The sequence below is a fragment of the Podarcis bocagei genome (genome assembly GCF_964188305.1).
Source record: "Podarcis bocagei genome assembly, chromosome: W".
NCBI classification, from domain to species: Eukaryota; Metazoa; Chordata; class Lepidosauria; order Squamata; family Lacertidae; genus Podarcis; species Podarcis bocagei.
In genome coordinates, this window is record NC_138131.1 from 4,926,743 (window position 1) to 4,951,519 (window position 24,777).

Genomic DNA, 24,777 nt, shown 5'->3' on the forward strand with positions numbered 1-24,777 from the left:
TATAAAGAGAGAAGAAGAACCCTTAGATCGGTGGAGGAGACCAGAATTTTTTGGAGGAAGTACTGGGAGGAGCTGGGAGGAGAAAGGCTCCAAGAGCGAGAAGAAACAAGATAAAGCTAGAATTATTATAACGACTTCTATCTTTTGTGCCCTTATATTATTATTTCTTTTTCCTTTTCTTTACCAACTACCACTGATTTTAAAGTAGTTCATATAAATTTAATAGCTGTATGGCCTTTAAGTGTATTTCCTGGAATATTAATGGTTTGAACAGTAAACTGAAAAGGAACAAAGTAGAATGTATCTTAAAGAAAGGAAAATGGGATATAATATGTCTACAAGAGACCCATGTATCTAAAGATCATATACGGGTACTAAAAAACAAGAACTTGGGTCTGGAGTTTATAGCTGCAGGAGCGGAAAAGAAAAGAGGGGTGGTAATTTATGTAAAACCAGCGTTAAGTCCACAACTAATATTTCAAGATGAGGAAGGTAGAATAGTAGGAGTAGAAATACAAATAAATCAAGAAAAGATAATAGTGGTAGGAGTGTATGCTCCAAATAATAATAAATCCGAATTTTACAGAAAACTGGAAGAGAAGCTCTGGGAATTCGATAATGGAAAGATAATTATGATGGGAGATATGAATGGAGTTATATCTATTGAAATGGATAGAACCGAGAGAGGGGGGAAATCAAACTCAGGCAGACTACCATTATCGTTCTTCCAGTTGACTGATAATCTAAATTTATTCGATACCTGGAGATTGAAACACCCCACTGAAAAGGATATTACCTATTTTTCTGAAGATAAAAAATCGGGAGGGAGAATAGACGCAATTTGGGCCTCGAAAAAATCGACATTGAGCTTGGTAAAAGCAGAGATTCTGAATAAATCTCTCTCAGACCATAATCCAGTTACTATACACATGAGATTTAAAAAACATACGAGAGGGAGGTGGAGGATGAATGATGAGGTTTGGAGAGATGAGCAAAAGGTGATTAAAATGAGGGAATTGTTGAAGGAATTTTTTGAAATTAATGAGAGACATGGGACAGACAGGAAAATCATTTGGGATACCAGTAAAGCCTATATGAGAGGAATTGGAATACAACAAATGGCAAGAATAAGGAAGGATAAAGCAAAGGATACTATGGAAATAAATAAACAGATAAGGGAGAAGGAAAAAGAACTGTTGAAAAATCCGAAACAAGAGAGCATAATCCAGAATATTAAAATTTTACAATCCCAATTAAATAATTTAATAAACAAAGAGGTAGAAATTAAGATTAAGTGGACAAAACAAAGGTATTTTGAATCGGCAAATAAACCCGGTAGAATGTTGTCATGGCTAACAAAAGAGAAACAAGCGGATAGGGTTATAAATAAGATTATTGAACAAGGAAAAGAAATTACAGACCAAATTACAGATCAAATAAAAATGATGTTTAGGAATTTTTATAAAAAATTATATGAGTTGGAAGACAAAGATGAGAATAAAATTAAAGAGTGTGTAAGAGAAAACAAAATCCCTGAAATAGATGGCAAGGAATTTAGTAATTTAAACTCGTGCATAAGTGCAGAAGAAATAAGAGAGGTGATAAGGAAAATGGAAAATCACCAGGCTCAGACGGAATACCAATTACATATTACAAGAAACTAGAAGAAGAAGTAATCCCTAGATTTAAAAAGATCCTGAATGAGATAATGGAAGAAGGGAAATTTCCTGACTCTTAGCACGAAGCGTGGATAACCTTATTACCAAAACAAGGAATGGACCCAAATATTATAAAGAACTACAGGCCAATTTCACTACTGAATATTGATTACAAAATTTCCGCAAATAGATTGAAAAAATGCTTGAACAGAGTAATAGGCAGGGACGAGAATGGCTTCTTACCGGGGAGACAGATAAAAAATAATACAAGAATAGTGATTGATCTTCTAGAATATATTGATATGAAACCTAGCAAGAAGGTGGCAATGTTACTGGTAGATGCGGAGAAAGCCTTCGACAGTGTGGCCTGGAATTTTCTGGTCCACACTGTGGAAAGTTTGAAACTTGGGAACAAAATTTCAAATGGTATTAAAGCAATATATGAAAACCAGAAAGCTAAGCTAATAATTAACAATGAAATAACTGAAGAATTCCAAATTGAAAGAGGCACCAGACAAGGATACCCTCTATCCCCACTTTTGTTTATTATGACGCTGGAAACACTCCTAACAGCGTTAAGAAAGGACCCAAAAATCAAAGGGGATTAGCCTAGGTAATAGACAATATAAAGTTAAAGCGTTTGCGGACGATGTAATCATTACTACAGAAAACCCAAAAGAAAGTATACCAGAAGCACTAAAGAAATTGTTTGAATATGGAGGAGTATCAGGCTTTAAGTTAAATAAAGAAAAATCTAAATTATTAACGAAAAATATGGGGGTAAAGGATCAGGAAGAATTGGAAAGAGTAACAGGCCTTAAAATTACCACGAAAGTTAAGTATTTGGGGATCTGGATCACAAATAAAAATACCAATTTGTACAAGGATAACTATGTGAAGAAGTGGAAGGAAATAAAAAGGACATCTAAATTGACCTGGCTTGTGTGACGGAGACCTGGGTGCGCGAAGGGGAAACTGTTACCTTACGAGAGATGGCGCCCCCAGGTTTCTCCGTCCTCCACCAGTCGCGGACTGTGGGCCGGGGGGGAGGGGTGGCATTATTAATCCGAGAAGACTGTTCTTTCAGGGCTCTACCATCGCCATCGATCCCCGGCATTGAATGTGTTGGCCTAGTGTGGGGCTCCGAGGTGAGCTTGGCTGTCTGGCTGGTGTACCGGCCACCTAGCGCACCAGCAGCCACCCTGTCAGGCCTGTTGGAGGCGGTGGCCGGCTGGGCCTTGGAGTTCCCCAACCTATTGGTACTGGGGGACTTCAACATCCATGCTGATGCCACTCCCTCCTCACAGGCTCTGGACCTGGTGTCTTCCATGGCGACACTAGGGCTCTCCCAGTTTGTTTCGGGCCCCACACATCAAGCAGGCCACACGCTGGATTTGATCTTTGGCGCCGGTATAGATGTGATCATGTCTCCCTCGATGAAGGTGCCATGGTCTGATCACTACGCACTGAAAGCCAGGATTGATTTTCCACCCCCACCCCGCTTAGGTGGCGAGACAATTTGGGCTCGCCCGCGGAGGCTGATGGACCCTAATAGATTCCGTCAGGCCTTGCGGGACCTTGCTCCCCCTGGCGACTCATTGACTGAGCTTGTTGAGGGCTGGAATACCCAGCTCCTGGCAGCCATCGATGAGATCGCACCTAAGCGCCCTCTGCGACCCCGCAGAAACCGGGCCCCCTGGTTTACCGAGGAGCTTCGGAAAATGAAGCGGGACCTCAGACGGCTAGAGCGAGTATGGCGGGGTGCCCGTGACGGAGCCTCAAGAACATCTTATAGGGTTTTTATGAAAACCTATGAGATGGCAGTGAAGGCCGCTAAGAAGTCTTACTTCTCGGCCTCCATTGCATCCGCTAGCTCTCGCCCGGCGCAATTATTTAGTATAATTCGGTCTTTAACGTCCCTTGAAGGACAGCCAAATTTAAATAATAATCTGACACACAGCTGTGAGGCATTTGCGAGCTTTTTTGCGGAGAAGGTCCTGTTGCTCCGCCATGACCTCCCTGCCAATTTGGATACAATAAAGGAACTGGAGGCCCCTCGACTGTCCTCGGGTCCAGTATTGGACCACTTTGACCGGATATCTCCAGCCGACATGGACAGATTCCTCCAAGCTGGAAAGCCCACCACCTGTCCTCTTGACCCGTGCCCGTCATGGCTGATTAGAGCGTGTCCAGACGAGGTGCGGGCCCCCCTGGGGGATATCATCAATTTGTCCCTTGGCACCGGGATATTCCCAGGGGAACTGAAGGAGGCGGTGGTGCGTCCGCTCTTAAAGAAAACATCATTAGATCCCTTAGATCTATCCAATTACCGCCCGGTCTCGAATCTTCCATTCCTGGGTAAGGTGATTGAGAGAGCGGTTGCTGAACAGCTTGGTAGGTTCCTGGATGAAACATCTGCTTTGGATCCATTCCAGTCCGGCTTCCGTGCTGGCCATGGGACCGAGACGGCTCTGGTCGCCCTAACAGATGATCTCCGCAGACAGCTGGATCGAGGCGGGTCGGGGCTGCTGATTCTTCTAGATCTGTCAGCAGCCTTTGACATGGTCGATCACGAACTCCTGGACCACCGCCTTGCCGACGTGGGGATCCAGGGCACAGTCCTTCAATGGCTGCGCTCGTTTCTCTCTGATCGGGGACAGAGGGTGGCGCTTGGGGGGGAATTGTCATCGCGTCACTCCTTGGTGTGTGGAGTGCCTCAGGGTGCGATTCTCTCCCCGATGCTTTTTAACATCTTTATGCGCCCCCTCGCCCAGCTTGTCCGGAGTTTTGGGCTGGGTTGCCATCAGTATGCTGATGACACCCAACTCTATCTGTTGATGGATGGCCATCCTAACTCGGCCCCAGACACACTGACCAGATGTCTGGAAGCTGTGGCTGGATGGTTACGTGGGAGCCGGTTGAAGTTAAACCCTTCGAAGACAGAGGTCCTCTGGCTGGGGCGGGACGATATGGGATCGAGGGGGCAACCCCCATCTCTTGCGAGGGTGCAATTAGTGCCAGCACCGTCCGTTAAGAGTTTGGGTGTAATCTTCGATACCTCCCTCTCTATGGAGGCGCAGATTACAGCTATAACAAAGGCGGCATTTTTCCATCTCCGCCAAGCTAAGCAGTTGGCCCCTTATCTCTCTCGCCCTGACCTAGCCACTGTGATCCATGCGACGGTCACCTCCAGACTGGATTATTGTAACTCGGTCTACGTGGGGCTGCCCTTGAGACTGACCCAGAAACTCCAGCGGGTGCAGAATGCCGCGGCGAGACTCCTTACGGGGTCTTCGCTGCGAGATCACATTCATCCAGTACTATACCAGCTGCACTGGCTCCCGGTGGAGTACAGGATCAGGTTTAAGGTGCTGGTTTTAACCTTTAAAGCCCTATACGGCCTAGGACCCTCGTACCTACGGGACCGCCTCTCCTGGTATGCCCCACAGAGAAACCTACGGTCTGCAAATAAGAACACCCTCAAGGTCCCAGGCCTCAGAGAGGTTAGGCTGGCCTCAACTAGAGCCAGGGCCTTCTCGGCTGCAGCTCCAACCTGGTGGAACGCTCTGTCACAAGAGACTAGGGCCCTGCGGGACCTGACATCTTTCCGCAGGGCCTGCAAGACAGAGTTGTTCCGCCAGGCCTTTGGTCAGGGCGCAGCCTGACCCCCTCCTCTGGCAACCTGCACAGAATTTTGTTTAATCGGTTGCCATCAACTTGATTTTAACTAATTTTTTTAATGAAATATTTTAAGAATGTGTTATTATTTGATTGTTTATTTGATTGTTGTTAGCCGCCCTGAGCCCGGCTTAGCTGGGGAGGGCGGGATACAAATAAAATTTATTATTATTATTATTATTAAATAAATGGAATAAATTGAACTTGTCCTTATGGGGAAGGATATCCTTGATAAAAATGTCAATTCTACCAAAAATGCTCTTCCTTTTCCAGACGATCCCAATAATTATCGGGACAAAATGTTTTAAAGGTTGGCAAAGGGATCTTTCTAATTTTATCTGGCAAGGTAAGAAGCCAAGAGTAAGGTTCAAAGTACTGATGGAGCCTAGAGAAAGGGGCGGGTTTGCTGTCCCAAACCTCAAGCTGTATTTTGAGGCTGCATGCATGACATGGCTGAAAGATTGGATGTTACTGACAGACACCGAAATCTTAGACCTGGAGGGCTGGGACCAAGTTTTTGCGTGGCATGGCTATCTGGGTCACGATAAAATAAAAGCACATAGAGGATTCACTAATCATTTGGTGAGAAAGGCCCTATTCGAAGTCTGGGAAAGAAATAAAACAATAGTAACAGCCAAAACTGTTGGCGGCGCGTGTAGATGCTGCGGCTGGTTGCTCCTCAACTCAGAATCTGGCTTTTTTGTCCTGCCAAAATAGACTTCTTTATAGTCGGCAGGACATGTTATCCATTCGGCTACGGAGTGAATGCTGCACAAATTGTGAGTGTCTCCGCGTCTGCAAGGAAGATTTTTTCACTTCAAAGAACTGGGGAGTAAAGAGACACAGGAGAGACCGTAAACAGAAGAGAGGCTGTAGAGGAGGAAGGCAATTAAGGCAATTAAGGTTGAAGACACAACATTATAACTTACCGCTTCCCAGCATTTTCTATGCGAATGTGAGATCTTGGTGAATAAGCTGGAGGAGTGGAAATTGTGGATAGCAACGGAGAAAACTGTGAGTGAATGCTGTCTTCTGCTGCTTACAGAAACTTGGCTGACACCAATTATTCCTGACTCAGCCATAGAACTAATAGGCTATACAGTGTTCCGCCAAGATAGAACAGAGGACTCTGGTAAAAGAAGGGGGGGGGGGGAGGTTTGTGTGCATACGTGAATAACAGCTGGTGCACAAACCACGCTATGATAGCTAGCTATTGCTCCCCAACTGTGGAATTTATGATGCTTAAATGCAGACCTATATATCTCCCCCGAGAATTTACAGCAGTACTGATAACTATAGTATACATTGCACCTGATGCGAACATCAATGAGGCAATGGGTCTTCTGCATGATGCCATTAGCAGGCAACAAGGCAAGTACCCCGAGGCTGCATTTCTTGTATGCGGGGATTTCAACCAGGCAGATTTGAAAATGGTCCTACTTAAATTCTATCAACACATAAAGTGTGCAACCAGGGGAGAAAGGACTCTGGACAGGCTGTATACAAATGTCAAACAGGCCTATAAGGCCGAACCACTGGCACATCTAGGTCAATCTGATCATGTGTCCCTGCTCCTGACTCCTGAATATATTCCATTGAGGAAACGGACTCCAGCTATTTTATACCTATCCCAAACTTCCAAAAGAGATCTTCGAATGATGTGGTTTTCAAAACCTTTATGCACTTTTTTCTTATCATACCATAAATAGGAAGGATTGAAGAAATTGTCAGGAAGAAAACCCGCTTGGTCCTTATGAATGAATTCTTGCAATAACTTCATCAGTCTTTTTGCTAAAATGCTTGCAAATATTTTGTAATCAATATTTAATAATGAAATTGGCCTGTAATTTTTAACTTGTGTCAAATCTGAATCTTGTTTAGGAATAAATGTAATAAATGCTTCTTTCCAAGTGTCAGGGATTTCTCTTTCTTTCAAAATGTTATTAATTACTTCTCTTAATGGCACAAGTAGGATATGTCTCATCTCCTTGTAATATCTTGCTGTAAGTCCATCTGGTCCTGGTGTTTTCCCTATTTTCAACTCCTTTATTGCATCATTAATCTCCTCAACGTCAATTGGGTTATTATTGTCTTTTCTGTCAGTCGGGATCTTCTGCACCTCTTTTTTCTTTAAAAACTCTTCAAATTTTTTAATATTGCTCTTCTCCTTTTTTTTTGTACAGTTTCCTATAAAAGTCTACAAATCCTCTTCTGATTTCTTTGGGATTGTCTATTTCCTTTCTGTCTACAATAATTCTATTGACTGTTTTCTGTTCTTTCCTTTTCTTAATCTGCCAAGACAGCCATTTCCCTGATTTGTTTGCAAATTCAATTTTTTTCTGTTTCATTCTCTTTATATTCCATTCTACTTCTTTGTTAATTATCATTGCAAATTGTGATTGTAAAATCTTTATATTTTGTTTTATTTTCAAGTTATTTGGCCTACTAATTAATTTTTTTCTCATTTTCCATTATCTGTTTTAAGATCTCTTTCTTTCCTTTCTCTCTGAACTTATTTTTAATCGAATTCTGTTGAATAAAAAAGCCCCTCATCATACATGCTGGCATCCCATACAGTACTCATTTTTGTACTTTTGTTGCAATTATTTACAAAATAATCTGTTACATTTTTTTGTGCTTTCTCCACATTTTTTGGTCATCCAGAAGATATTCATTTAATCTCCACCGAAACGACTTTTCCTCATAACCTTTCATTACAAACTTTATTGCATTGTGATCCGAAAGCACCATTGATTGAATTTCAATCTCCAAAGTTCTTGATGTTAAATCATTAGCTATCCAAACCTGATCGATTCTTTTTTAAAAAAAATAATATTTATTACTTTTTCAACAATTTAAACACTACACAAAAAAAGAACAATAAAAAGGGGGGAAATAAAAAAAGAACAATACAATACAATACACTACATAACACTAACACATTAAACTGATAAAACAAAACAAAAACAATTTAAAACACATCAAACAATTTCAGTATCTTATCTTTCTTCACTTATTTCAACGACCTCCTCACACCTCCCTTTTTGTATTCCACTTCTGTTAATTGTTTCAGCAATTCCTTTCCATCTTCCTCTGTTTTCTATCCTATAATTATCTTAACACATTCTAACCTTATTTTTTCCTTTAATATTCTATTAATCTATTTATACTTAAATCCTTATAACATTTCTACTAAAGCCATATAACTTCATTCCAACATTCTTCTAACTTTCATTAATTTTACAGTATTTCTATAAATAGTCTTTAAACTTTTTCCAGTCTTCTTCCACCGACTCTTCTCCCTGGTCTCGGATTTCTGCCAGTCACTTCCGCCAGTTCCATATAGTCCATCAACTTCATCTGCCATTCTTCCCGGGTGGGTAAATCTTGTGTCTTCCAATACTTCGCGATGAGTATTCTTGCTGCTGTTGTTGCATACGTAAAAAAAAATCTATCCTTCTTTAACACCAATTGGCCGACCATGCCCAGGAGAAAGGCCTCTGGTTTCTTCAAAAGGGTATATTTAAATACCTTTCTCATTTCGTTATATATCATCTCCCAGAGTGTCTTAATCCTTGGGCATGTCCACCAAAGGTGAACTCTAATCCTCAGATTCGTCTGTTTTTCTTTCAGTTCAATCATAGCAAGCGTCAACCTATGTTCATCAAATTGCCTCTGTAGGGCTGTCTGTATTGCCTCTCTCCAGTTGTGTTACTTTACATTCAGCAGCAATGGCTTCCTCCCTGGCTTCCTCCGCAGTTTGCCGTATCAAAGTAGATTCCTGTATCAATTTATGGGTGGTTTCTGTATTGCTATTATTTATACTTTCTGTATTTAAGTCAATTTTAGTAGTTGGAACATCCACTTTCGCATTTATCGCATCTATTTTCTTGTTAAGCTGTTCCAGTGAATCATGTATCTTATATAATGCAGCCACTAAGGCCTCTTCTGTCGACATTCCTCTTGGTTTTGAGTGTACTGGTGCAAAGGCAGCAGAAGAAGAAGCAGGGGGGGGGGGGCTGATGTTGAACATATCCTGGGTTGTTGCCAAGTCCTCCCAGACCTTAATGTTTTGTCAGCAGTTGACTGGTCTGTTTTTCCCTTTCCATTTGCCATAGCACTTGAAAAATTCAAGGTCAGTCCCAGAGTCTCACAGTTTTTTATCTTGCAGCTGGAAATTCCCCTAGCCCAGCTCTTGTAAAGCAACCAGTTTCAAAGGCTTCCACTAGGGGGAAACAGTTTCTATTTATAATAGTCAATAAAATCCTCTTTTAAACACAATTCAAACAATCCAAAGTTAGTTTCAATTTCCAGTTACTTTTACTCCTTTTTAAAAGCAGCCGGAGACAGTAGAAACAATGTATTTCTCTTATTTAGCTAGCTGTCAATGAACGTTCTAAACGCTGTCAATGAACATTCCAAAGACATCAGTCCTGCTAGCAGCCCGTTTCCAGGGTCAGAGCGGCGGTATTTTAGCTCTCTTCGCTCTCTCCCACAGGCATACTCAGTCCGCAACTCCCCCCCCCCTCTTCTCCTGCCTCCAAGGGGGGTTTTAATGTTCTTTGCCGATGGAAATTTAGTCTTTTACAAAAGGCTTTCCAAGACTCCAGCTTGCAGCCTCATTGCCTCAGTCTATTTACAAAAGGGGAAGGCGGACTTCCTGTACTGAACCTCCCCGTTACGATACCAAATTAAACGTTTAAAAATCCAATTCTTCCGCTTCAGCTCTACTCATGGGTAATTACTTTAAAGTCAAATTGTCCACAGGAAAAGGTCAGCGCTCTCCGACAACAGCTATGCGGCTTCGCTCCGTGGAAGAAGCAGATGATTTGAAGCACCACGCCGCTCACCCCACGTCACTCCTGACCCCCGGAACTGGGTTTCCCCGCGAGTAGGGGAGGCGCAAAAGGTGCCCACCGAATCCCACGCTCACAGGCTTCTCCCGCCTGGCGGCCAGACCCAGATTCCCACAGAGCAAATTCCTCCCGATCAGAGGAATTCCGCCATTACCAGAGGCACCTCCCCAGAAGTTCCAAACCTGATCGATTCTTGACATTGATTAATTTGGTTCCGATTGAAATGTAAATTGTTTTTCTAACAGGTGTCTTAGTCTCCAAATGTCTATTAAGTTACAGTTCTCCGTCAAAGAAAAAAATGTTTTTGGTAATTTCCCTTCCCTAGTCATCCCTTTTGCTCTCAGCCTATCCATTTCCATTGAAACCACTCCATTCATGTCTCCCATTATTATAATCTTTTGGTCCATATACTCAAACAATTTTTCCTCCAAGCTCTTATAAAAATCAGCCTTGTTTCCATTTGGTGCATAGATCCCGACTATTATTAATTTTTCTCCTTGCCATTTGATCTGAACTGCTATAATTCTTCCCTCTTCATCTTTAAATATTTGCTGGGCTTCAATTTTATTTTTTGCATACATTACTACCCCTCTCTTCTTGCTTTTGTCTGATGAAATAAATTCATTTCCTAATCTTTTGTAGATTAAAATTTTTCTATGTTTCCTTGCCACATGTGTTTCTTGCAAACAAATTATATCCAGATTTTTCTTCTTTAAATATTGTCCAATTTTATTGCGTTTATTTTTCTCGTTAATCCCATTAATATTCCATGTCCATAATTTCAACTCCATTTTGTCCTCTTTTAAATTTTTTTTATCTTAATTAAAGTCTATAACCTTTCTTCTTTTTCCTCCTCTTCCTCTTCTTCACTTTTCCCAGCCTCCCCTTCTTCTCCTTCTGGTTCCCCTAATCAAGCGGCTGCTCCAGCCCCTGCCCCCGCGTCTGCTCCCCTCATCTCCTCCTTCCCTCTCTCCAACGCCTTGTATCTTCTCATAAATTTCAAGGTTTCCTCCGGACTTGTATGTTTGTGTTTCTTTCCTTTATAAAAGAAGGAAATCCCCTCCGGGAATTCCCATTTAAATTCAATCTGATTTTTCCTCAATATTTGTACCATTTGTTTATATGGGTCTCTTCGTTTCAACAAGCGAAGTGGGATGTCTTTAAATATAATTATATAATTTCCGCCAATGCTCAATCTCTTTTCTCTATTCTTCTGCAAAATCATATTTCTCATTTCTCTGTCTTTAAAAATTATTAAACAGTCTCCTGGAAATTGCTTTGCTTTGGTGGATCTAGTCTTTAGTCTGAATGCATTTTGTACCATTTTTGCAACATCTTCTGTTGGGAGTCCCCATCTTATTGTTATGTCCTGTTGGTGGGGAGAATCGTGCCGTTTTCCTGTGGGTGGGCAGCCAGCCAGCAGCAGGCTGGCATGTGGGCCCAGGGAAATGGCTTTGTTGGGGGAGCCTCAGAACTCATCCTCTGCATGTTTGTTCCCTGTTGCACCAAAGTGGGAACTGTCTTGCAATTCAGGCTTGTGGCACACAGGTAGAAAAGGTGAGCAGTTTGTCTCTTCAGATGCCTGGGAGAAGAGAGCAGTGGGTGGGGGCAGCCTCTGCTCCCCCTTCTACAAAGGAGGCCTTTGCCAACATGGGTGCAATTCTGGTCCATGTGGGGAAAGTGTTTATCCATCATGGATTTGGGGGGATGCTGCTGCCAGCCAATATGGGCTTTGAAGGATATTTTTTTTACTGACCTAGTTGTAAAGTACCTTGAGATTCCCACATAATAGGTTGCAGGTAAATACTCTAAAAATAATAACCCCCCCCATCATGTCACAAAGTCAATTGACACAGAGCCTAAAATAATGCCAACGAGCTCTTCTACCTGGAAGTGCAACATCAGCCCTTAAACACATCAGCATGATGTGCAGTTGTCACACGGCTACATAAACCATGAATGCAGGTCTGAATAGTGCTCCTTTGGAAACCCCCACCCTCCATGCAGAAAAAGAGCATCTGCCCCTGAAATCCTTTCAGTATAAAGTGTATGAATGACAGGCAGCTAAAAAACAGTCCCCTCGGCTATTTGGCTCATGTGTCTCATAGAACAAACTCCATGGACGAAAACAGCCTTGCCAGGAATGTGAGCCGACTTTAATCCAGCTTGCCCTGAAATAGCTCAGAAGTGAAGCAGGAGAAAGATGCCCAGTTTATGGCAGTGAGCTGACTTGGTTTTGAGTAGGAGGGTGTGAACTGCAGGGGACTGGTCTGCTTATGTGAATAGGCTAGACTACAAAATCTCTGGCTGCTCTTATATTCTTTTCCTGCAAGGCTGCAGTTAGGTTAGTGAGTGGCAGGCTATTGCCTATCTTGTGTATCAGGAGCACTGTAGAGTTAGGCCAGATGGCAAATCCTGATAGTTGGGGTCGGGATGCATATGGAATGGGTTGGGGAAAGAGGGGTGGCCACTTCCAATCTACCAGGAAGCATTTTTCTGCTGGAGAAACAGTTTGCACCAGCAGAGGGAGGCAGAACTCCACAGAAAACCTCTCTGCCATACAAGCAGTCCTCTACAAGGAGATCCTTGGGCTGGGAGGGGGCTGGAAGTGACCATATTCCAGATGAGGGGGAGCATGAAGCCAGGCTCTGGGCTTTCGTTTCGTGTTGGAATGGAGATGTAAAATCACTTCTTTTGTATTCAGGTCAGGACAACAGATCCACACCTGGGAGCTTGATGGCAGCTGAAGGGATCCACGGTGATCCAGGGCAAGCTGCACTTGCTGCTCAGGTAAGGCCAGAAGGAGGCTTACCAGGCGTCCCCGGTTGCCAGGGACAGTCCCCAGATTCAGCAATCTGTGCCCGGCAGAAATTTGTCCCTGGAATGTCCCCGGATTTAATTAATGTCCCCCGATTTACGCCTGGGGACTTCCTGCGCTGCAACATGGCTGACGCCATGGCAGCAAGCAGCATCGGAGGTCCCGACTACATCTGGGGACATTAATTAAATCTGGGGACATTCCAGCCAGTTCCAGCCAGCCAATCCACTGGCTTGGGGGGTGCCCTGACCTTGCTGTAGCCGCCGCCGCTGAGGAGAGGGAGAGCCCGACCCGAGAGAGCAGACCCAGAGGAAGGTATATCTGCTTTAACGCCTCATTGCTGAGCAAAATACAGTGTTCTTGGCCGTTCCTGTGGCGTACACCCCTCCCAAAGCACAGCAGCGGGGATCCCCTGCCCCCCCACTTTGTGGGAGAGCTTGCTTGCAGATAGGGATAGCGCACGGTTGGAGATCCTTTTATTTGTAATTACTCTGGTTGCTTAGAAGGGTCGTTGGCGGATGAATTTAATCAAGTCAACTTCAATCGTTTAACCTGCCAGAAAAAGGGCCAATTTAAAACAGCGGCTTTCTAGTTCACATAGTTCCTGAACAAGCATGCATGGAAACACTGGTTTCTATAACAACTGAAATGTGCTTCATTTGCAACTAAGTAGAGCCTCTCTGCTAATGCAGAGCACAATCCAAAGCTTCAGGCAAGGCCATTTATATACACAGAATCCAGAGCAGCCTTTTCTCATACTCCTCTGAAGTACCACCACTGCCACACCAGCGCTTGGCCTGTAGGCTAGGGAAAGAGCTCTTTAGCACCCTGGGGTGGAGCTCCTTCTCAGCAATAGCACTGTCTGCTCATTCCCAACTTCTTCAGCCAGTGCCTCTGTGCCTTCTGTGAATGTCTGGAGTAAATGTCTAGCAGGAAGTGTCTGTCCTCTCCAGGATGTTGAAATACTGAAGAAGGCGCCCAATAGCCCTAAGATGGGGGCGGAAACAGTACTTAAGGATGATCAAGCATTGCCTATGAAGGTCCAGGAGCTTGAAGAAAAACTCCAGCAGTTGCCAGAAACACTCCAGGAGCCGCAAGCAAGAGGTATTTTTGAGAATCCTGTCTTCACATGGCCCTCCCTCCCAATGTTGTTGGGTTTCAAGTCCCATCATCCATTATGAGCGCTGGCCATGTTGGCTGGGGCTTAGGGGAGTCCCACCACAGTCTGGAGCCCAGTTCAGTGCGCCTTTGTGGGGAGCTGGTAGCCATGCCAGGGTCGCCATTGCTGCGTGGAAGGGGTGGCCTCCCCCCACCCCCTGTTAGTTTCTGTTTCCTCACTGTGCAGCTGCTTGCAGTCACAGGACTCTGTTTACATTACACAGAGTCCAGATACTGTTGGATTCTCACGGGAAAGGGAGACGGGATGTGACGTTACTGGTTTCCTGTTTCCTTTGTTCTGTTGTTTCCTTTGTTCAGTTGCTCTCCGACGAACGGAGCTGAAATCCCAGTATTTTTGGTTATGGACGCCAGAAGAATGGATTCAAGATGACGAACAGCAGAGGAACGGAATGCAGCTTATCTTCTCTGCGTGTCAAGAAGATTGATGAGAGGTATGTGCTCTTGCCCCGGGAAGGCTGCCAGTCCCTAATTAATGGCAATTAGGGGTGGACTTTGAACTTCAAGCCAAAGCACTAATCGGCTGCGGTGGAGGCTCAAAAGAAATTGAAGGCCTTAAGAAGTGTGCTTTTGGAATGCAGTTGGTGGTAGAGAGAAGCAGCTTGCTTTAAAGACACAAGATAGCCAGTCCAAGAGTATCAGAGGCTCTTGAGAACGCTTTTGGAATTCCAAAGCTTGGGAAAAATAATTATCAGAACTGGGTGCAATATACAGAGGCTCTGCTAAGAAATGAGGGTCTGTTTAATGTGATAACAGATGCCCCCCCCCAACTCCTGTAACTGATGAATGGAAGGCCAAGGATTTGAAAGCAAGGGGAACTCTGACGCTTATTGTGTCCCCTGAAGAGCTATGTCTTTTGCGTGACAAGGCCTCAGCCAGAGAAATGTGGCACAGTTTGCGAGAGTCACATTTGAGAACAGAAGCTGGCGCTTCTTTGTTCTTTTATGCCAAGTTGCATGATATGGCACTTGTTGAAGGAACAGATGTACGTGCTCACTTAATGGAAATGCAGAATCTCAGGCATGAGTTGCAACAGCGTGGAATCACCTTTCCAGAGGCTGTGCATTCCTTCATGATTCTACATTCTTTGGGTTCAAGTTGGGAAGCGATTGCCAGCCAGCTTGCTGTTTTGCCTACTGCTCAGCTAACGGTAGCGCATGTCACTGCTGTGGTGTTAAATGAAGCGGATCAGCGCAGTGCTAGCTGCATCACTAAGGGGGAGTCCTCACAGACGTCATCCTAGAATGCAGTGCAACCACTAGATAGCGCCAAAGCTTTGAACGCAGTGAAATGCTACTCGTGTGGACGTCTAGGCTACGTGAAGACGGAATGCAAATATCCCAAGGCCAAGGCAACAGAGCAGCGCAGCGAAAGCTCAACGCGTGGAAAAGGCAAAGGCAAAGGTCCGAAGACCAGGACAATGCAAAACAAGGCAATGGTCTCACGCTTCACTCCAAAGGTCCAGAAGACGTCTACATCTTTCTTCATCATCGACTCGGGAGCGACCAGGCATGTTTGTCGAGACAAGCATCTGTTCGTGTCCTTTACTCCGCAGGAAGGTGCGACTCACCAGGCGGATGACCGCACGATCTCCAGTCAAGGCTATGGAACGGTTGTTCTTCACAGCTTGGCTGTATCAATACGCAACGTTCTTTTTGTTCCAGATGCGGCACACAACCTGCTGAGTGTCTCGCAGCTGACTGAACAGGACATAGACGTTTCCTTCAAGAAGAGGAAGTGCACCATCACCAAGAAAGATGACTTTGTATTGCATGCTGATTATATTGTTTGTTTGTTTGTATTGCATTATGATGATTCTGTTGATGTTGTGCAGGATGAAACTTGTATTGCAGATGCTAACAAGGTTTTGCATGCAGGATGTATTCATGATTATCACCGGAAATTTGGTCATTTAAATTTTGAGGCAGTTTCCGAAATGCCTGCCTTAGTAGAAGGTATGACTATTAAACCCTGCAGGTACCACATGAAATGTAAGGCATGCGCAGCGAACAAGGTCAAAATGGCTGCAAAAGGTAAGGTGTCTAGTAGACAAGCTACAAAACCATACCAGGTAGTGCATGCTGATCTCGTTGGTCCACTATCACCCTCTTTGGGTGGAGCCAGGTACTTCATGGTCCTCATTGATTCATTTTCCAGGTATATTCATGTGTTCAATCTCAAGCAGAAATCAGAAGCGTTTCCTAGGTTGAAGGAATTCTGTGCTTGGTTGGAAAATGTGCATGGTAAACAGGTGAAGTGTTTGTTTACAGATCGAGGGGGAGAATTCACTTCTCAGCAGTTTGAAGCTTTTTCTGATTTGTCAAGTCCACAGTCTCCTTGGATGAATGGACTTTGTGAAAGGGCAAACCAAACATTGCTTCAAGGCTTGAAAACCTTGCTGCATGATGCCAATCTTCCAGAGAGTTATTGGGCAGAATCGCTCAGCTGTTTTGTTTACATTTATAATCGGAGATTATCATCTCCGATTGGTTGCACCCCCTATGAAAAGATGTTTGGCAAGAAACCATACATCAAGCACATGAGAATTTTTGGTTCTGACATGTGGGTTCACACACCACAAAGCTCCACATTAGGCAAATGTGGTTTGCATGGTATCTTTCTAGGGTATCAGAAAGGTTCTTACAGAGTAATGATGACTGACTCTAAGACAATTAGGCTCACTAGAAGTGTTGAGTACAATGCCAAGTGGGGGGAGAATGTAGGCATTTTCCAATGTTATCCTGATGACAGTGAAGAGACTGAGGATAGGCAGCAGCAAAGGCCCACACCCACTGATGAAAGTTCTGATTCTGATTCTGATACTGAATTGGATGATTCAGAGGATTTCAAGAGTGCTACGGCCTCTATGCAACCCTCTGAAGACTCTGATCGAGAATTGGAGGAATCACTGTTCACTATAGGCCACTTTTCTCCTAAGAAAGAAGAGGAGAGTGTTGAAGACCTACGTCTAATTCGCAGGTCTGAAAGGGCCACAAAAGGTAGACCTCCAAATAGATTTGCTGATGAATTTGCTAAAGCAGCAAAAGCTGTGACTGCTGTTAATAGCTCCAAGAAGGTATTTGAACCTACAAGTTTCCAAGAGATCCAGACTTTGGATTCGAAGGATGCTGAGCCATGAACGCTGAGCTTGATTCCTTAGAGAGGAACAAAACATGGGAGCCAGTTCCAACAGTTCCAGGGGTGAAACTGCTTGACAGCAAATGGGTCTTCAAAGCAAAGACAGATCAAAATGGCAAGATAGTCAGACACAAAGCCAGATTGGTAGCCAGAGGTTTTTCACAGGTACCAGAAGAAGACTATCACGAGACCTACTCACCCACCGTGGGATATGAGAGCATTAGGCTTATGCTCAAACTTGCTGCAGAAGAGAATCTACACGTTTCTCATCACGATGTGAATACAGCATTTTTGTACAGAACCTTAGGTGAATCACTTTATATGCTTCCACCTGATGGCGTACAGGTAAAACAGGGATTTGTTTGTTCTCTGCAGAAGTCCCTATATGGTCTCAAGCAAAGTGCATGGTGCTGGCATTCTAAACTCACTGAAGTATTATTTTCTCTAGGTTTTCAGCAAGGTAAAGCTGATCCATGTGTATTTGACAAAGAGGAAGGGCAAAAGAAGCTGTATTGCTTGTTTTTTGTTGATGATATTCTTTCCTTTTGGAAGGATGTCAAAATGTACAATAGCGCCCTAGGTCAACTAAAAGAGCACTTTGACATGAAAGATCTTGGTGAGGTATCCAACTACCTATCTCTGGAAATAGAGAGAGACCAAGATGGTAATATTCTAGTACACCAGTCACAAAAAATTGCTGATGTGTTAAGCAAACTAAACCTGATGAATGCTAACCCTGTAGACACACCGATGACAACAGGTTAGCAGGTAGATGACACTGAAGGAGCATTTTCTGACACTACACTGTACAGAAGTGTGCCAGGCAAACTAAACTTCATTGCCAGATGTTCAAGACCTGACATTACAGTTAGCTGTAACTGTCGGGAATCAAGCCTTTATCAGGAGAAACTGGCAACTCTCCAGGCACCCGGCTTGATCTCCTGTTGACCTCCCTGTCTGCATTCCCGGCAAGATCCAGGCAGAAGTCGCGATAGGCGATCCTTCTCAGCGTGAGAAGAATACACCCCCTCTTTCCTGCCCCCCCTGGCAGGGGAAAGAGATAGACAGAAACATATTTACATGCTTTTATTTCTGTCTTTGCAGCGTTACAAAAAACATGACTGCTCTCTTCAAACTCCAGCAGTCGAAAGAGAACAAACACATGCTGTACTTCCTGTACAGCTCATATTACACTCTGAGCTAATTCCGGTGCTTCGCACTGTGAATAGACTGTCCCTCTGTTTCCCACGGACAGTCCCAACATTCCCATTATGTTTTGCTTTCAAGCTACCAGCAGCTCGCGGCTGCATTGCTTCAATATCGTAACATTGCTAAGCAGACAAGTCAACAATCCTACTGTTAAGGATTGGAAAGCTCTGAAATGCATAGCACACTATTTGAAAGGCACTATGCAATACAGACTGAGATTTAACAATCAGAAGTCTGGAGGTCTTGAGATATTTGCAGATGCAAGTTTGGGAAGTGACACTACAGACAGGAAAAGTACGTCTGGAGTTTGCTACATGTACAATCAGGGTCTATTTGGTCGTGCAAGCAAACAACAGTTAGCTTGAATACTTGTGAAGCTGAACTGAACTTGTGAGGCTGAACCATTCACTTGTGGATTGTGAATGGTTGTTACAGTTGTGTAAAGACATGAGAATGTTGGGAAACTGCCAGGGAGATATAGTCCATCATGGCCCCAAGCCGGCTGCCGGACATCCATCGATCTCCCGTAGACAGGCAGATCCAGCAGTTAGCGACACGAAGCCTCAGAAATAGATTGCGACATTCCAGGCTTGTGCACACTGTTTATCAGCAGAAACACAGGCAGAAAGCTGCACCGCAGAAGAGCATATTTAGCATATTTACAGACTTTATTTAGCGTAGAACAGAACAAAGAAAAACATGACCGTTCTGAGTCAGTGTCTCCGACCGACTGCAAAATCGAAAGGAATAGCAAACATAAACATCCTGTGAACAGGACATGCGCAGACTCTGTGACTCACAAAGCCTGCTCCCTTTTAAGGTGGAACGGAAATATCCTAACATCCTCCCCCTTTCCGTGTAACCTGTAGTACCTGTGGTTCAACCCATTTGCAACCTTTGTACATAAACCTTAAGTTGTTCTCTGTTAACAACCTTCGACAACAGATCAGCAGGAATTTCATTTCCTGGCATGTAGGACACCTGAATAAGTCCTTTCTGAATACACTCTCTTGCACAATGTAGCTTAATCTGCAAGTACTTGGTTCTTTGCTTGCAACTCTCTGAGTTCAGCAAAGCCAAACACGATCTATTGTCTTGATACACTTGTACAGGACATTTCACAGACACTCTGATGTCCTTAAACAGTTGCATCAACCATTCACAATCCATGAGTGAAAACGACAGAGCATTGAGTTCTGCTTCACAGGAACTTAGGCTCACTGTTGTTTGCTTCTTGCACAACCAGTCAAACAGGCAGTGGTTGTACATGTAGCATACTCCAGAAGTGCTTGTACCATCCGTGGTGTCACTTCCAAAACTTGCATCAGCAAAGATTTCAAGACCTCCAGTCTTCTGACTGGTGAACCTCAGCCTGTAGTGCATAGTCCCTTTCAAATAGCGGGCTATGCGCTTCAGAGCTTTCCAATCCTGAACCGTAGGATTGTTGGCATGTCTGCTAAGCAGGTTACAGCTTACAGCTATGTCAGGTCTTGAACATCTGGCAATGAAATTTAGCTTGCCTAGAATGCATCTATATAGCGTTGTGTCAGAAAACGCTTCAGCAGTACTGTCTACCTGGTAACCTGTCACCATCGGTGTGTCTGCTGGGTTTGCATCAACCAAATTCAACCTGGTTAATACATCAGCAATTTTCTGTGTTTGGTGTACCAGAAAATTACCTGCTTGGTCCCTCTCCACCTGCAGAGAAAGATAGTTGGATACCTCACCAAGATCCTTCATGTCAAAGTGCTCCTTCAGCTGAGCTAGGGTGCTTTGGTAGAAAGCCTGATTCTTCCAAAACATCAGAAGATCATCAACAAAACATAAACAATACAGTTTGTTTTGCCCCTCCTCCTTGACAAACACACATGGATCAGCTTTGCCCTGGTGAAAACCTAGAGAAAGCAATGTCTCAGTGAGTTTTGTGTTCCAACACCTGGCAATCTGCTTAAGACCATATAAGGATTTCCGCAGTTTACAGACCATTCCCTTCTGTATCTCCATCCCATCAGGTGGAGGCATGAACAGCTCTTCATTCAAAATTCCCGTACAAAACAGCTGTATTAATGTCATCATGGGAAACATGCAGTTTCTCCTCCGCAGCGATCTTGAGCATCAGCCGAATGCTCTCATATTTGACTGTGGGTGAGTAGGTCTCGTGGTAATCCTGTCCTGGTACCTGTGAAAAACCTCTGGCAACCAATCTGGCTTTGTGTCTGACTACCTTGCCATTCTGGTCTGTCTTGGCCTTGAAGACCCATTTGCTGCCAACCAGTCTCATTCCTGGGACTACCGGTACCAGTTCCCAAGTTTGGTTCCTGTTCAAGGAATCAACTTCAGCCTTCATGGCATTAAGCCAAGGCTCAGCATCTTTAGAGGTTAACTCCTGAACCTCTTTGAAGCTTGAAGGTTCCCATACCTTCTCTGAGCTACTAAGAACAGCAGTTGCTGTCTTAGCAAACTCATCAGCATACCTCTTTGGAGGTTTGCCCTTCGTGGCTCTCTCAGATCTGCGTACTAGATGCAAGTCTTCTTGACTCATCTCCTCTTTCTTAGGAGAAAAATGACCAATGGTGAACAGTGGTTCTTCCAGTTCATTGTCAGACGCATCAGATGGTCTGACTGAGGCCTTTGTGCTCTTGTATTCTGCTGTGTCATCACTGTCACTGACACCAGCAGCAGCGCCGCGCACTGAACTGGAATCCGAACTCTGATCATCATCATCCTCATCCTCCTCCTCATCATCATCCTCAGCAGCTTTCTCAGCTTTAGCTGCTTGCTTGACATCACCTTCATCCTCCTCTGGGTAACTCTGGAAAATTCCCACATTTTCCCTCCACTTAGGATTGTACTCAACACTCCTTGTGAACTTAATGGACTTAGAGTTAGTCATCCATACCCTGTATGCACCTTTTTCGTACCCCATGAACAAACCATGTGCCCCACGCTTCCCAAGCTTGTTGGTTTGTGGGGAATGTACCCACATGTCAGAACCAAAGATTCTCATGTGCTTGATGTTGGGCTTTTTGCCAAACATCTTCTCATAGGGGGTACAACCAATAGGTGATGACAATCTGCGATTAAAAGTGTAAACAAAATTCCCCAAAGCCTCCCCCCAAAATTTATCAGGGAGATTGGCATCATGCAACAAGGTTTTCATTCCTTGCAGCAACGTTTGATTTGCTCGCTCTGCAAGCCCATTCATCCATGGCGATCTGGGCGTTGACATGTCATGCTGGATTCCCTTCTCAGTCAGGAAAGCTTCAAACTGCTGAGAAGTGAACTCCCCGCCCCGATCAGTAAACAGAGAGCCAATACGTTTACCATGAACATTCTCCAACCAAACACAGAATGCCTTAAACTTCGGAAACGCTTGCGATTTCTGTTCGAGCAAAAACACATGAATGTACCTGGAAAAAGAATCAATTAGAACCATGAAGTACCTTGCTCCCCCTAAAGAGGGCGCAAGTGGACCAACCAGGTCTGCGTGGACTAGCTGGTAGGGTTTGGAGGCCTGCCTGCTAGACTCCTTGCCTTTTGGAGCAACCTTCACCTTGTTCTCTGCACAAGATACACATTTCATGTGAAACTTACAGGGTTTGATGTTCAAACCTTCAACCACCTCTGGCATCTTGGCCAGTGTCTTCCAAGAGAGGTGACAAAACCTTCGATGCGCATCCTGAATGCAACCTGCATGAAGAACTTTGTTAGTTTGTGCAACACAACAAGAATCAGCATTTGATACAACAGCACTAGTGTCGTCATTAGTTATATGGAACAAACCATCCATAAACTTTGCATGCAAATAGTCCTCTTTGCCTTTACTGATGACACAGACGCTCCTCTTGAAGGAAATCTGAAAACCACGCCCAGTAAGCTGTGGGACGCTAAGCAAGTTGCTCGCAGCTCCTGGAACATAAAGTACACCACTGATGGTTGTGTGCAGACTTGCAATTTTCACAGTACCTTCTCCTGCGATTTGCAGCGTCCTTCCGTCAGCCAGGTGGATTTCACCTTCTTGAGGTGTGAAGGAGATAAACAGGTGGCGATCCTTCGTGACGTGGCGGCTCGCACCTGAATCAACAACAAATCTGCCTTTGGCTGTTGGAGCAGTCTTTACAGCAAGCAAACCCTTGTTTTCCACCGGTGTGGGCTTTTGCAGCTTGCCCCCCTGCTCCTGGCCAGCAGACTTGCCTTTAGCGAAGCTGTGCCAGCAAACATAGCCTTGTTTTTCCCTGGCGCGGGCTCTTCACCCTCCCTCCGCTTCTGGCCATCTGCAGGCGTCTGCCTCTGTTTACCTTTGCCTTTCCGGCCTCTGCAAAGGCGATGACCTTGGTTCCCACGAGAAACAGAGCTCTCAGCTGCCGACTCCTCGGCTCCCCCTGGAGGTTGGAATGCTGCCTGGGATGACGTGATGGTCAGCTCCCCCTGCAGCTTGCAACCGGTGCCCTCAGCATCCCTGCATTCACTCGCATTCTGGGAAACAGCTAGGACCTCCGATGCAGTCAAACTCTGGGCTGGGATTACTGGCAGATGAGCAGCTTTCAAAGCCTTCCACATCTTACGTGCAGTGGTGTTGCCAGCAAGCGTCTTAATTTCCTCAAGAGAGACGGATAAGACTATTACGTCAATGGCCTTCGAATTCTGGCCTTTCCATCTATCTGTCAGAGGAACTGGAGGGGGCTCACTCACGGTATGCCACACCCCAAACTGACGCAGCAAACATTCACACCATTCTGCCCAGGTTTTATAATTCTGCCCATGTAACTTCGGGCACACAGTGGCCTCAGAAGCTTGGAAAAACTCCATTTCCAGCTTTTTGCTTTAGCCGTGAGTCTTTTTGCCTTCAAAGACTTCTTATCTTAGCAGCCATTAATCACGAAGCCTCTCTGGCGCAGCTCCCAGAGCCATTAATCTGCCGGAGTTACAAAGGCTCTTTGCCGAGGTAAACAGAAAAGCCTCCCTTTCTTTCGCTTTTCCCACGTACCTCTCATACGCAGTCTGTTGCAGTTTTACTCTTCTGTAGGTGCTGTGAATCTGGGCCCATAACCTTGTTGTTGGGAAACTGCCAGGGAGATATAGTCCATCATGGCCCCAAGCCGGCTGCCAGACGTCCATCGATCTCCCGTAGACAGGCAGATCCAGCAGTTAGCGACACGAAGCCTCAGAAACAGATTGCCACATTCCAGGCTTGTGCACACTGTTTATCAGCAGAAACACAGGCAGAAAGCTGCACCGCAGAAGAGCATATTTAGCATATTTACAGACTTTATTTAGCGTAGAACAGAACAAAGAAAAACATGACCGTTCTGAGTCAGTGTCTCCGACCGACTGCAAAATCGAAAGGAATAGCAAACAAACATCCTGTGAACAGGACATGCGCAGACTCTGTGACTCACAAAGCCTGCTCCCTTTTAAGGTGGAACGGAAATATCCTAACAGAGAATTCCTGTCAAATGTCCAATCCAGGTTTATCAGGACAACAAAGCATGTTTGGATTTGCTGACTTCTGAAGGTTGTAAGCAAAACACAAAGCACTTGCAAGTGAAGCTGCAACATGCTAGAGAATGTGTTCAGAAAGGACTCGTAACGGTGTCCTACATGCCAGGTAATGAAATTCCTGCTGATTTATTGTCCAAGGTTGTTCCGAGGGATCAACACTGTACCTATGTACAGAAATTGGGTTTGTACTGAGATTGTACTAACACACTGCCCAGTGGTGTTCACAGAAAGGGGGAGGATGTTAGTTTCTGTTTCCTCACTGTGCAGCTGCTTGCAGTCACAGGACTCTGTTTACATTACACAGAGTCCAGATACTGTTGGATTCTCAAGGGACAGGGAGATGGGTTGTGACGTTACTGGTTTCCTGTTTCCTTTGTTCTGTTGTTCTCTGCTTCTCATAGAGAGAAGATGTATTTTTCTTTGCTTTCTGTGTAGCTTAGTAATAAAGCATAGCAATGTAGCCCATACTATCTCATCCTTCCACTGTGGTGTTGTTTTAATGCTCTGATGGGAGGGCTCGGAGGAATATAAGCCTTATCAGCTTGGAAGAACGGAGCTGAATTCCCAATACCACCACCCCCACCCCCACCCCATGCGCAGGAGACCAGAGGCCAGTAGCAGACTGTGCATGTGCCTCTGAAGGGCACAAAGGTTTGCTGCCTCCTTGTGTGCCCATTTTCTTGCCAAAAAGAATAAAAATACAGCATATGATTGCACATACCAGGCACCAATTTTAATGGTG

The 24,777-nt window shown here is 44.6% G+C and overlaps 2 long non-coding RNA genes across 2 annotated transcripts in view; both read right to left on the reverse strand.

Annotated features, from left to right (window-relative positions):
- Positions 1 to 24,777, reverse strand: part of LOC308577880 — a 180,052-nt gene that overhangs the window by 55,315 nt on the left and 99,960 nt on the right. The gene's annotated exons all lie outside the window — the stretch shown is intronic.
- Positions 19,191 to 23,745, reverse strand: LOC308577877. The gene is made up of 2 exons (XR_014003744.1): positions 23,521 to 23,745; positions 19,191 to 19,263 (listed from the first exon to the last, which is right to left on the reverse strand). It is a non-coding gene; the product is annotated as an uncharacterized lncRNA (long non-coding RNA).